General features: G+C 32.2%; 1 long non-coding RNA gene across 1 annotated transcript; it reads left to right on the top strand.

The window, feature by feature from the left end:
* Nucleotides 1-7421: 7421 nt before the first annotated feature.
* LOC129285274 (uncharacterized) lies at nucleotides 7422-15482 on the top strand. The gene is made up of 3 exons (XR_008587143.1): nucleotides 7422-7557; nucleotides 8606-8949; nucleotides 15396-15482. It is a non-coding gene; the product is annotated as an uncharacterized LOC129285274 (long non-coding RNA).
* The last annotated feature ends 298 nt before the right edge of the window (nucleotides 15483-15780 follow it).

The following is a 15780-nucleotide window of genomic DNA, read 5'->3' on the forward strand; positions in this document are numbered from 1 at the left end:
GGTCAGTTTAATAAATAAAAAAATTAAATTTATATATTTAGGAGCGCTTATATTTTAAGCACTCCTAAATAGTGGATTATAAAAATAAAAAAATAACATAAATTTATAAGAGTGCTTATATTATAAGCGCTCCTAAATATTGGATTAAAAAAAAAAAAAATTAAGCATATAGGAGCGCTTAGGATTAAAGCGCTTAGGGATGGGTATTCAGGAGCGCTCATAAAAAGAGCCCTCCTGTATTGAGCGCTTAGGGTTAAAGCACTTAGGGATAGATATTCAGGAGTGCTTATAAAAAGAGTGCTCCTGTATCCTTAAAATACAGGAGTGCTCTCGTATGCTAACCTACAGGAGCGCTTCCATAAAAGCACTCTTGAATGTCTGTGCTTTTTTTTTTAATTTTTTTAAAAATGAAAATCTATAGGAGTGCTTGTTTTAAAAGTGCTCTTGTATATGTAACCTATAGGAGCACTTTGAAAGCGCTCCCGTATATACAGGAGCACTGGATACGGGAGCACTTTTGAAGCGCTCTGGTTGGCCAAAACTAAGCGGTCCCATAAGCTGTTTTTGTAGTAGTGGCATTTTAATACATCTTTAATAAAAATGAGAAAATTAGTGGGAAATTAGCAAGGGATTTCCCTTTCTCTATTTAGTGAGAAAATTAATGACACATTTTTATACCATTCCAAAAATAAATGATTATCGAGTGACTCGATCACCAAAGGAAATTAAAACTATGGATATCCTAAATTATTTATTGAGATTATGGGAAAATTAAAGATTCTTTTAAATTCTATAACTGAAAGTTTAGTTTGATTAATCCTTCCATGAAGAAACATTGCATTCTAGGTGATGGAGATATGAATTGATTTAGAATTCCAACTTCATCTAAACCTTTTACATTCTAAATCAAGCCAAGTATTGTGATGATTTGAGAAGAGGGTATAGCTTTTTCTATCGTATCAAAGGAAGAGTTTGATGATGTTGCCATGACTTATGAATGTTGAAAATGAGATTGAGTAACCAAAGTCTTTCCTGCAAAATAAATTTGATTTTCAAAAAAACAAAGTGTATCTAATATATAAAAGGGTAAAAGTGCAAATTTAAATATGAACTATTCTTCAAAAAGTACTGGATAGCCTATACTATAAGATAATACAAAATAAATTATCAACTATTTAAAACATAACGTCCAATATCCTCCATTTAATTTGAACAAACATCCATTTTTTTTACTATGGGCCCCACATTCATTTGACAATCTCATCTTCTTTGCTTGTCACTTTCCTCATCCATGGCTTCTTCACTTGCCACTCTCCCTCAAATCCATCTATGGCTTCTCCACCTACTACTCTCCCCATCGCTCTCATCCTCGTCTTCCTCTTTATCTTTAACTATCAGCCTTTTTTTGACAATTTGCCCCACCATTTCTACATCCACAACAACTTCCTCTCCTCCTTTCCTATGGCTTCAAAGCCTCTTGGAAAAAAACGTTTGCCAATCTGCCACTCCTTTTCCCCTTGCAGCCCCAATGGCATGTTCATCCTCATCACTGGTGTTGCTAGCTTTATTAGTATCCATTGCTCTAATGGAAATTCTCTTACACACAAAATCCCTTTTTCTCAAATTCAAAATTTGTTCTCAATTATTTTACACCACCACTCTTCCGCCAATTCTAATCATGTTTTCCTTGGAGAATCCTTTCATGGCACATTAGATTTCTTCATAGGTTATTCTATGTGGCTAGTACCCTAATTCCCAATCCTTTATTGCTTTGCTTGCTCTTATGGTAATCCTCTATAATTTATCCTAAATTTTAGACTATTTGACTTCTGTGTCTTTTCTTCTTCTTGGAATATAATCTTTGTTTCATTGAGTTTTCTTATCTTTGTTTGTTTTTTGAAAGGTTGTGAAACCCATTACTAGTCTGCCCCCTATTTCACATTTGGTTTTTGTTCTGTGATTCACATTTGGTTTCTTAATCTTCCTACTGGGCAATTTAATTTTGAGTCAAATGGTACTCGCAATCTTCAACTGGAATGATGAGATGTGGAGAAGATGAAAAGGTTAGAGAGAGAAAATGAGATCTAGAGAGAGGGAGAAGGTAAAATGAAATTCAAGTGGGCCCCACAAAGAAATTGACGTCTGTTTGGTCAAATTTAATGACAGGTGTTACGCATTCCATTTTATATAGTTAATGATTTATTTTGCCCTACTCAATAGTATAGGCTATCCAATGCTTATTGAAAAATAGTTGATGGCTAAATTTGCATATTTATCCTATATAAAAAGGAATATATCTGATACACTTAAGTTACTTTTATTGTCATGATAATAATCAAACCAACACATTAACCATTGATTAAGAAAAATATGACATTCGATCTTCTGTTTACAAAAATAATATGATATTCTTGTCATTTCATAATTGAAATAAGTTACTTCCTCTGTTAAAAAATGTAAAATATATTTTGAGGAGTTAAATGTTAAAAAATATGAAAAATTAATCTACAGCTTCTTATAATTTTGGGACATGAATGACTATATCTACTAATGGTTCTTCTTCTCTACATCTAACAATCTAGGCCATAATTGGTTTAGGATAAATGATTTTGAAAAGGATTTTAAATTAATATGATCAAGTTTATTTGATATTTATGAAAATCTCTATGACATTCATGCCCGAAAAAATGAAAGGGATGAAATCTACTAAATATATATATATATATATATATATATTCTTTCAAATAAATTAAAATATAAATTATAAAATTCTTATCTTTTAATTGAATATTTATTTATTTAAATACTCTATTATTTTATGATTATGAAGAATTTATTTTATAATTTTATATATTATTTAAAAAATATTAAATATAATTAATTAATTATAAACTGGTCCAGTTCAATTACAGTCTAATTATTGACTCCTAAATTAGTAAATCTTGGTGGGGAAGAATAGAGATTCATGTTCCACTATCTTGATCCCTCCCCTCCCAAGGTATCCCTACAATGGGCAGTTGTGAGATTAATCCTCCAAAGAATCATAGCATCATTTAAAGGGTTGTCATTTTTCAAACAATATTTTTCCATACAAACCTCTAGGAATGGAGCCTTAAAATGATACTTAAGGGGTCTAGATCGCTACTATCTATGTCATATCTACTTGGTATCTTGATTCTTTTTTTTTCTTTTGGGATAAAGTTGGTATCTTGATCCTATTTGTATATATGTTTTATTAGAATTAAAAAAAAATTTTAAAACTTATTAACTCTATTTAAAAATTTAATTATTTATCAAATTTGTCTTTATTAAAATATTTTTTTCTCCAACATTTGACGAAGGTCAAGTAAGAAATTTTGAAATAAAAATTTAATAAAATGATTTATAATTAGAAAAAAAAAATTTTCAATCCTTATGAGAGGAAGTATGTTGATGGGTGAAAGTGATGTAAGTAAGCCGTTCACAAGTTCGATTCGTTTTCCTTCACTTCATGTTCAGATACCAAACCGATTGATGATTCCGATAAAGCAAAACCTTCATTCATTTTCGGGCATTTGTTTTGGTTTTTCCTTGTCTCCTCTAATCCAACTATAGCGTTGTCAACGAGAGACCGAGTTGCTTCATCAAGCGCAAGCCGCCTTCTGTGTTTAGAGGAAGGAGGCCTAGGTGGATCACATATGGGGCTTTTAATAGAAATTCCCTTCAGCCCAAAAGTGGCCCAAGATAATGGAGAAAGCCCATTAAAGGGAACAGTAGCTTCCAACCCTAACTCCTTTTCTAGTAATTCTACATAAGAGTTGTCAATAGGGTTAGGTCTAATAAAAAAGATGAGTACCTCATAACATGATAAATTAAGATTTGAATCCCTATTGAGAGAGATACTCACATTCAATATCATCTTCCATAAAAGATAACTATAGGTAATAAAAAATAAAATTAAAAAAAAAACAAAACGAAAACAAAATAAAACAAAATAAAACAAAACTCCACCCAAGAGTCTTCAGCCGTACTAGCAGTACCACAATGGGCTTCAAATGGGCCTGATTTACTTATATGTCTAATCAGGGACTGCGATGGATCCTGGATTCTCGGTTTCAAGCAAAAACTGCGATTCTGTAATTCCTGAATGTGCCTCTCAGTATACATAAGATAGCAGCTGGAAGTCTAATTTGTACTTCTCAAGCTTAGCTTGCCACTTTTAATTCCCAAAAAAAAAACACATATCTTTAAACTGCATATTAAGATGATTGTGGATTGGTGAACAGGAAATTGGTGAGGTTGGTAAATCAATATGGTGTGAAAAAATGGGCTGAAATAGCACAGATAAATTAGATGGAAGAGCTGGCAAGCAGTGTCAAGAGAGATTTCCTTAATCTTTGTCTGCATGATCCAAGTTTTGATGCTAAATTTCTAATTACTGTTGCATGACCAATTTGACATCATGTTAATTTTAACTAGTTTTATTACAATTAATATATTTAAATGTATCTGGGTTGGCATTTCGTTATCTTACACTACATGTAAAAACATGATTTTTAGTGATGAAACATTCTTGTTCTTATTATTATGTAATAAAATTTCTTCATTCAATTGTTTATGTTTATGACTTTAATGAAGAGTTTAGCAAATATTTCAAAGAATACTTTTTCCCCCCATTTCCGATCAACAAGTATTTGACCTTTCGTTAATCACAGAGCATCTAGAAATTAAATAGATATACTAAGGATTGATCTTTAATTGGTATTTTCTCAAAATCTTCCTCTCATTTTTGTTCGGTTTAAATATTTCTGAAAAGTAAACTTGAGAAGTAAAAGACTGCCCTATTCACTTGTTGGCCCTTTCTTTTTCTCAATCGATGGCATTCGTGTCATATATAGCTTTCTCTCTCGAATTTTTTATTTAAGTTCTCCCCTCAAATAATTTTGAATACAATTTAGATAATTTATATTTATGAAAAATTAATCTACAGCTTCTTATAATTTTGTTAAATTTTGAATTATGTTCTTGTAATTAATCAAGTTAGACACAGGATTTGGAAATCAATTTTAAGCATTGGAATCTTTACAGAAAAAATTATGTATAGGTTTTGTAAAGTACATTTATTTACATGTAAGTTCTGTAAAATTTTGAAATGACATCTAATTCCTTTGAAATTTGAATATAATTTGAAAATTACCGATACAGTAGTTGTAAACAATTAATGTCAAACTTTGTTGGCAATACATGATTTGTTTAATTATTAGATATGTGAAGTTATTGTTGTAAAATATTGAAGTAACAGTTATAAATTACTAATAGATAGTTGTATATAATCAGTATCAAACTTTTAATGCACAATTAATTTAATTATTAGATATGTAAAGTTACAATTGTTAAAAAAAATAAAATAATAGTTTTAAATTACTTATGAAATAGTTATAAATTATTTGATTGATGTAATGTATTTTTTTTTATAAATGATGTAATGTGGACCTATGGTTTCTAACTTTTGTGGGATTTATTTGTAAACAAGTCTACTTCGTGGGCCTACATGTAATTTTCCCATCTTTATAATTAAAAATTAAAAATTACTCATACTGTTAAATTTCCGTGATGATTTTGTACATGTTCTTAAGTATAATAAACTTAAATTCAGATAATTTTATCATAATTATGACTGATGCAATTATAATCGAAGTATCAAAATTTTGATTGCCTATAATATTGGAAGGATAATAGTTAAGTCTCAAAACATTGAATTAATGATAGTTAAGTTTTCAAAAAAAAAATTTAAAAAAATAAATTGAAAATATAGATACAGATATTTACAAATCCAAGAATTTCAATTACAAATAAGTGTTTAAGTATTAAATGTAACTCTTAGATAGTAACATGATTTTTTTTTGGTCATGAGTAACATGAATTTTTATTTGTAACTGTTTGAATTGATATTTATAATTTATTTTTAAAAAAATTTTATTTGGAACCTAACAGTTATTAATTCAATCTTTTGGGATTTAACTATCAGTTTTCTTATAATAATTCATATGTTGTGAATGGGTTGAGAGTAGACTCTTTATTGCTGCGTTGCTTGATCAATCTTGTTATAAAATAGACTTGAAAACTCCAAATCTTATGTCTTACAAATACAGTCAGCCTCTCCGTTAAATCCAATGATGCCTTCTTTAATTTAGTGAAGGGGAAGATGAGAGAGTAACGTCACGTCTTCCTTGAGATTAATTATAATAGTTTTAGCAAAGTATTGAAAATCAGATCAGTTATTAAATTAGTTAAGACAATAGTTATTTAAGGATTTATGGTAAAATCGTAGTCGAACCATGATCAAACCAATTATAAATAAATTATTTTATTAAAGTGGGCAAGACATTGGTTTAGTAGTTCAATCAGGTGGGTTGATCTAGATTTCTATATTATGAGTTTTAGCACTTTTTTTTCCGTATACTAAACATAAAATTTACATGTTGCGATCTTTCTCCCATTTTCTAACATCTAAGAATTGAATGAGGATTTTACTTATTTGATCATTAGTAAGCATCGAAAAGCATTTCTTCTTAATGTTTTATGCATCTTATTTTGCCATGCGTGTTTGCGTATATTTTCTATCAGCATATATATATATATATATATATATGAGGTAGTGTTTGGATTATGGATTTAAATTTATATTTTATATTTAAAATCTCACATTTAAAATTATTTTTTTATGTAGTGTAAAAAATTTTAAAGAAAAAAAGACACAAGCTGAGATTTGAAACAAAAATAGAAGATTAAATTGAGAATGATGAGCTTCCCTTTATTCTTTAATCAGCAATAGACAATAATGAGAGATGAAAGGCGGGAGTGATAGAAACACCAATAATGCCAATGCCAAAAAAAAAAAAAAAACAACAATTGGGTTGGGATTACTAAAATTTCAAATAATTAGAATTTAAAGGAAATGAGAAACTATAAAGGAATTATGACACAAAATGAATATAGATTTATATATCCTAGCTCAAACCAAATTCCCATTAATCCAAACACAACAGCAATGTTTATGAAATTTTGAAGATTTTGGTATTTAATCATACTCATAATCTAATACTATACAAGGAGCTAGCACAGCCAAAAATAATAGTGCAACTCCATTGATGAGATGCTATACCTTGTTGAATAGGAACAGTGAAGCACAATTCCAAAACAATCGAGCCCCACCATCCTCTTATCAGAAAACTTTATCACTAGCATCTAATGATTGATATGCATTTTGCTTTTCTTAAAGTCGTAGAAAATGTTAATGTATCACCGACAAGTGACATTTGTTATCTGAGAAGTATCCTCTCTTTTCTGAAGAGTGAATAGTTTATATATATATATATATATATATGCCTTTGAGATATTGATGTTATGAGCTATTATTATACTTGTTAGATGCTGTTCTGATCGATATTCATGGAGGAAAACCCTAGTTCATCCACCAGAACGACTGACAGAAAATTCATCGAGAGGAATCGGAGATATCAAATGAAGGCTCTCTATTCCCAGCTCAAATCGCTTGTTCCTCATCAAAGCCCAAGGGTTTAATTCTCTCTTAATTTCCCTTTAATTTAATTTATCATTATTCCTTCTTCTTCAGCTGCTAATGCAATGTTAGTCTGTCTGTACCTTGCATGGAAACATATAAGCAGAGATTTTTACAGTTCAAACTCACTTAATGTTAAAAGAGAAAAAGAAAAATCCATATTGTTCTCTTGTTTAGAATATATATAGTTAGAGGCTCGATTCAATGATTGGGAGAGAATATAGCTTGATCTAACATATATGTGAATAAAAATGGCTAGATTAAAGTTTTCTCCAAATCATTGGATCAAATCAATGATCCAATATGTTTTTCTACCGTAAAGGATCCAAATCTCAAATCCATATAAAACCACTCAGATTTACGATTGATTGAGGAATGTTTTAAATTTTATATATATATATATATATTATTCCTTCCATTTTAAATTATAAAATATTTTTAGACAAAATCACATGTACCAAGAAAGCTCATTAAATACATTTTATAACCTTATTTTGTTAAGGTAAAAATATAAACTTTCAAAAATACCCTTCATTTAATACTTCAATTGTGAAAAAAAAAATTAAAGAGAAAAAATATATGAGAAGTGTAATAGGGTAAATATAACTTTTGGTCTCTATATTTTACTCGCGTTTTACTTTTAATCCCTATACTTTTTTTTTTGGATATTTTAGGTCCATACATTTTTATTTTTCATTTTTTTTGATCTCTCTATGAACAAAGTATAGGGACCTTGGAAGGATCCAAAATAAGGGAAAACAAAAGTGTAGGGACCTAAAATACTAAAAAAATATGAGGACTAAAAGCAAAATATGAGAAAAGTATAGGGATCAAAAGTTTTATTTAACTAAAAAAGTATTATTAATCAAACCTTATTGTTGTCAAAGCGTATTATAATTTGGAATACCAAATTTCTTCTAAAAGTATCTTATAATTTGGGATAGAGATAGCATTACTTAAGATGTACATATTCCAAAAGAAATATCTTATTTAAGTATACATAAAAAATATTTAATTGAATTATATGGTTTGAATGTGATGTAGGATGCTATTCCATTACTTGATCAATTAGAGGAAGCCACCAATTACATCAAGAAGTTACAGATGAAGTTGGAGAAAATGAAGGAGAAGAAGGACAATCTGATGACCATTAATCAAAAGTCAAATTTTATCGAACATAGAGGAATGATTAAGAGATCAAAATCACCACCTTGGTTTGAGATCCAAGAAATGGGCACTATAGCCTTACAGGTTGTTTGAAAACTGAATTGGATAGTGATTTTACATTTACTGATGTTATTCGATTTCTTGAAGAACAAGGAGCAGCTATCATTAATGCCAGTTACACGGTTGTTAAAGATGTAATTATTCACGCAATACATTATGAGGTAAGCAATAAATGAATTACAATGAACATATTGGTACAAATCTTGTGTTTTAGAGCAATGCTCTTTCTAGTTGTATGTGCAACCGTATAATTAGAGGGAGATATAATTATGATTCTCACATGACAAGTGGAATCTAACACTAGCTATGTCACTCCTTTCATTATTAGATAGTTGTATAATTTAGACTACTAAAAACCGAACTAGCTATTAAATCAGTAAAGATACTCATTTAAGGATTAATGATTAAAATCATAATCAAACCATGATTAAACATGTCAAAATACTAGTTTAATAGGTTGACCCAAATTTCTATACCATGGTATATTTATAGAGAAATCATGCCTATTTTCTATTATATTATTGTGATTCATGATTTTTTTACGAGGTTAAAGTGGTCTAAAATGCTCCAGAAGGCTTCCAGTTAACATTAAGAGAGTATTTTAAGACATTAAGAGGAATCTAGAACGTTCTAGAATGTTTTAGAAACAATTTAGGAGAATCTAGAAGGGTGTAAAAGGTTCTAGAAGCTTATGAAAGGATGTGAAGATATTTAAAATATTCTAGGATGTTCTAGAATGTTCCAAACATGTTTGAGATAGTTTCTAGATATTTTCATGTAAATATCTAGATATTTATTGTAAATATCTAGGAGAGAATTCTAAACAATCAATGATAGCTGTAGGATCGATTTAATCTCTACTGTCTATTAAGATGGTGGGAATTTTCTAGATTCAAAGGGAGGCCTATAAATACCACCTCCCTACTCATTTGTAAAGCATCTTTAAGTTCCTCTCATCCTTGAGTTCTCAAGCAATGCAACTCTTACATTCTCCAAACTCTCTCAACTATCCTTTTCTCTTAAGCTTTCCCTTTCCTCAACTTAACGAAGCATCTTTCTTTTCTACAAATCAAGTTTACTTAATATCTTCTAGTAAAGAGTATTTAAGTGTAGCGCTAGTCGAAAGACTAGCCCTATGATAGTTGGTATTAGAGCATGATTCAACCATTGTGCTTAGAGGAAGGTTTTGTGCAATGGCAACTGAGGAGGGAAACATTATTGGCATGGAAGTGAAAAAGCAAGTTCATATACAAGACGAGCAAGCTCATACCAAGTCTAACTGAAGCAAGGGTAAGGTTCCTGCAAATGAGTCCCTTAAAACCCGTATTGCTAGCTTGGAATCTCACATGGAGAATGTGAGGTGCCCTATAGGGGAACTTGATGATCAATTTAGCAGTCTCATACAATAGAATACAAAGGTCACCTGCCGCCAAGTTGATGATTGAAGAACTTAGTCGTGATATAGGGAAGGGCATTCATTCCCTTACACATGATCTCATTGACCTTCGCAAGTATGTTGAGGATAAGCTGCGAGGTCTACACTCCCAAATGGATGAGATTTTCCATGAATGGGAATCTCATTGACATGCAAGCAGCCTTATTAGTGGCAATACTACAAACACTGCTTTTCAGGGTCTGAAGGTGCCTAAGCCAACTATGTAGAATGGGGCTTGCAATGCAACAATTATGGAGAACTTTCTCTTTAGCCTAGAATAGAACTTCAAGGCCATGGGAGTGATCAATAACTTGATTAGAATCAATAATACTTCAACTTTTCTTTAGGATGCAACCCAACTATGGTAGCACAAGAAGCATGTCGAGAGAGAGAAGGGCCTCTCAACCTTTGGGAGCTATTTAAGTCAGAACTCCATAAATACTTTGTTCCCTACAATGCAAAGACAAAGGCTAAAGGTAAGCTTTATTGGTTAAGATAAACGGGTAGTATTCCTAACTACATTAAAGAGTTTACTACCATCATGCTGGAGATTAAAGATTTATCTCACAAGAAGGCTCTTTTTCCACTTTATAGATAGGCTCAAAGATTGGGCTAGAGTATAGCTTGACAGACACAAGGTATAAACTCTAGATGAGGCAATTGCAGCTACTGAGTCCTTACCTGACTACTCTACCAAGACTAAAAAGCCTAATCCTAGTAAGAGTGTGGGAGACGAAGGAGGATAGATGAAGAGCTCCGACTGTAGTGGCCAGAAAACCTTTGGTAGATGTTCTAAATAGGATAAACCATCTTTAACCAAATGTGATGCCTCAATGCCACCAAAGCCATCTTTCATATGTAATGGTCCATACTGGACTTGCAATTGACCTAATAGTAAGGCAATGAATGCCTTAGTTGCTAAGATGAAAGAAAGGCGGGACAAGGAATAATAGGTTGACCTTAGTTTCCTCCAACACTTAAATGCCCTGACTAGACTCTTTTCTCCATCCAAGGAGGAAGAGAAGGGTTTACTTTATGTGGAACTTACCATCGAAGGCAAGTCTACCTTTGTTATACTCAATACAGGAGCATCTTATAACTTCATGAAGGTTGAAGAAGCAAAGAGATTAGGCATCCATTTCAACAAGCGAGAAGGCACTATCAAGGCAATGAACTCTCTTGCAAAACAAGTCCTTAGGATTGCCAAGGATGTAAAAGTGAAGACTGAGGATTGGCAAGGTATGTTAGAATTTACCATAGTCCCTATGGATGATTTCAAAGTTGTGTTGGGACTTGCTCTTTTTTTTTTGCAAAGCATATGCCTTCCCCATTCTTGAAGCTAAGTTAATAGTAGTCATCGACTCTAATATGATTTGGGTAATTCCTTTGTAGCGCTTGGAGAAATTCAAACTTATGATTTCTACCTTGCAATTCAAGAGGGGTTTTAAGAATGTAGAAGCCTTTGTGCCACCATATGTTTATTGGCTAAAGAGGAAGATAATCTAACCAATCCATAAATAGCCTTGCTGCCTTGCATCCAAGAAGTGCTGCAAGAGTACAAACATGTCATGCTTGATGAGTTTCCAAAGAAACTACTGCTTAGAAGAGAGGTAGACCATCAAATCAAATTAAAGACTAGTGCCAAACTACTTGCCTTGGCACCTTACTGTATGTCACCTCTAAAACTTGCTGAGTTAAGGAGATAACTACAAGATCTCTTTAATTGAGGGTATATCCAACCATCTAAGGCCTATATGGTGCTCCAATTCTCTTCTAGAGAAGAAGGATGGATCATTACGGATATGCATCAACTATAGGCACTTGGATAAGATTGCAATCAAGAACAAGTACCTAATACCTTTGATCACCGACTTGTTCGATCAACTTGAAAAGGCCAGGTACTTCTTTAAGCATGATTTATGATCAAAGTACTATCAAGTACGTATTGCCATAGGTGATGAATTGAAGACAACCTGTGTAACAAGATATGGAGCATTTAAATTTCTTGTCATGCCCTTTGACTAATAAATGCTCGAGTAACGTTCTGTTTGCTTATGAATAAGTTGTTTCCCCTTACTTGGATTAGTTCATGGTGGTGTACTTGGATGACATCATGGTATATAGCAATACCCATGAGGAACATGCTTAACACTTAATGCACGTTTTCCAGGTACTCTTGATCACAAGCTATACATTAAGTTAGAGAAGTGTTCTTTTGCCAAACAAGAGGTGGACTTCTTGGGGCATAAGATCAAGGATAAAAAGCTCATGATAGACCCAACTAAGGTTTAAGCCATTTAAGAATGGCAGCCTCCTACCAAGGTCTTAAAGCTAAGATCATTCCTTAGCTTGGTAGACTACTATCGTTAGTTCATCAAGGGATATTCAACCGTTGCTACTCCATTCATAAATTTACTCAAGAAAGATAGATCTTGGTAATGGCTTAAAGACTTCTAGGATTCTTTTGAAAGGCTAAAGCAGATGGTCATACAGGAGCCTATCATGTCCTTGCCTGGCTACTCCAATCCATTTAAGGTACACATTAATGCCTCAAACTTTGTAATAAGGGATGTGTTGATGCAAGAAAGACACCCTATTGCATACAAGAGCCACAAGCTGAATGACACAGAGAGGAGCTACATGGTGCAAGAAAAAGAAATATTTTCCATCATCCATTATTTGCAAACCTAGCATCACTACTTACTTGGAACTAAGTTCACTATAATAACAGACAATGTTGTTACAAGCTACTTCCAAACATAAAAAAAGCTTAGCCTAAAGCAAGCTCGTTGGCAAGATTTTCTTGCTGAGTTTATTATCAGTTAAAGTACAAGCCAAGTAAAGAAAATATGGTGGCAAATACATTAAGTAGAAAAGCAAGCTAGTTACTCTTATAGTGAGCATGCCTTAAAATGACTTCTTTGATAAAATCAAAGAAGGTATGTCTTAAGACTTTGCTACAAGTGACCTAGTAAATCTTGCTATAGAAGGCAAGACTCGTAGATTCTAAGTGAATGATGAATTACTTTACACCATTGGAAATTGATTTTATGTGCCAAAATGGGGCAACTTTTGAAAGGATGTCCTCAAAGAGTGTCATGATTCAATGTAGGTTGGATATCTAGGTATGACACGAACATTTGCTCTCATACGAAATCATTTTTATTAGCCATATATACAAGATGATATTGAAGCATATGTGAGTACCTGCTTAGTATGCTAATAAGATAAAGTTGAAGAACAACATCTGGCTTACTTAAACCTTTACCGATGGTTAAAAGACTATGGGAGTGTCTCAATGAACTTCATAGTTGCTCTCCCTAAGTCTAAATGATGTGGGAGTATTATGGTGGTGGTTGATAGATTTAGCAAGTATGCCAACTTTATACCAACTCCTATAGATTGCAAAGTTGATGAAGTAACATGCTTGTTTTTTAAGCATGTCATAAAGTTATGAAGGATTCCTCGAAGCATTGTCAGTTATTGAGATCCTTAACTCATTGGAAAATTCTAGAAAGAATTGTTCAAGATCTTGGGGACAGACTTAAACTTCTCAACAAGCTTTTATCCTTAGAGCGATGGATAGATAGAGTGGATCAATGCTTTATTAAAGCTCTAACTTCAATAATATGTAAGTGCTCATCAATAAGACTGGGCTAAGTTGCTTGATGTGGCTCAAGTCTCTTATAACTTGTAGCAAAGCGAGTTAATAGGTAAGAGCCCCTTTAAGATAATTATCGAGCAATAACATCTAACCTCTAGCACACTTGCTGCTCCATATAAGGGAGACAATCTAGCCACCTATAAATTTGCTAAAGAATGGTAAGAAGAAGCAGATGTCACTAGAACGATCTTGGATAAAGCCTCCTGTAAAATGAAGAAGTGGGCAGATAAAAAGCGATGTCTTATTAAGTTTTAAGTTGGTGACTTGGTCATCGTGAAGTTATTTCCATATCAATTTAAATCACTATATAAGGTCCACAAAGGCTTGGTCAAGAGATATGAAGGCCCTTTTTCCATAATCAAATGTGTGGGAAAGGTTGTATATTTGATATAACTCCCTCCTAAGCTTAAGATTCATCTCGTTATTTATGTTAGTCTCTTCAAGAAATACAGCAAAGATGAAGAAGATCTATCTTAAGGTATCTCTAAGAGAGCACCAACAATAGTCATCACATAGTACAATAAGGAGATAGAAGAGATCCTCGCTGATAGGGTGATCAAGGAGAGAGGAGTTCCTAACTATACTGAGTACTTAATCAAGTAGAAGGGCCAACCAAACTCTAAAGCTAGTTGGGTACATGAAGACTCCATGTGGTAGTTTACTAATTGAATCAAACATTATAAGGAGAAAGGTGCGACAAGGGTGTCACGAAACTAAGTGGGGAGAATGTCACAATTCGTGATTTTTATGAGGTTAAAGTGGTGTGGAATGCTCCAGAAGTCTCCTAGTTAACATTATGAGAGTATTTCAAGGCATTCAAGAGGAATCTAGAATGTTTCAGAATGTTTTAGAAGCATCTAGAACAATCTAGGAGGGTCTAGAAGCTTATAGAAGGATGGAGATATCTAGAATATTTTAGGATACTCTAAGATATTCTATAATGTTCTAAACATGTCTTGAGATAGTCTCTAGATATTTCCATGTAAATATTTAGATATTCATTGTAAATATTTAGATATTTATTGTAAATATCTAAGAGAGAATTATAAAGAATCAACGATAGCTATAGGATCAATTTAATCTCCACTGTCCATTAAAGAGGTGGAAACTTTTTAAATTCAATGGGAGGTCTATAAATACCACCTCCGTCCTTATTTATAAAGCATCTTTGAGTTCCTCTCATCCTTGAGTTTTCAAGCAATACAACTCTCACATTCCCCTAGCTCTCTTAACTATCCTTTGCTCTCAAGCTTCTCCTTTCTCTAACTTAGCCAAGCATCCTCCTTTTCTACAAATTAGGCTTATTTAGCATCTTCTAGTAAAGAGTGTCTAAGTGCCGTGCGGGTTGAAAGACTAGCCATGTGACAACATGCTCCTATATTTGTAAACCATACGGTTTACAATAACTAAAAAATCCCACAAGATACAAAAATTATATTCTACAAATAATGAGAATAAACATTTAATTAGTCTTGTCTTTTGCTTATGATTTCTGCATTGTTTTTCAGGTAGAAGAATCTGTCAACATTGCTGCGATGATATCTAAGAGATTAAGGAGATTCTAGTGCATTTTTATAGTAATTGTTTATTTTGGGCATTTAATAGCTACTAATAAGTAAAAATTATGAAAATGTAATTTTGTTTTTGTATACTAGTTTGTTAAAATAGTTAATATGCTTTTGATGGAGAATATATATTTATATATATAGATTGATAATTTCTTAACATATGCATATGCTTTCAATTTGAGTGATTCTTTTCTTCTTTTTTTTTTTGAATACGAAGTCGAGATAAGGTTATATGGTTACAGTATGCTCCCTTTGACCCCTATTATAGGTAGAGTTAGTAATTACAATGCAATTACAATGTACTCCCTTCAATCCCCATTATAGG

Source organism: Prosopis cineraria, unplaced genomic scaffold (genome assembly GCF_029017545.1).
Source record: "Prosopis cineraria cultivar Desert tree isolate PC_DT_omini unplaced genomic scaffold, ASM2901754v1 PC11, whole genome shotgun sequence".
NCBI classification, from domain to species: domain Eukaryota; kingdom Viridiplantae; phylum Streptophyta; class Magnoliopsida; order Fabales; family Fabaceae; genus Prosopis; species Prosopis cineraria.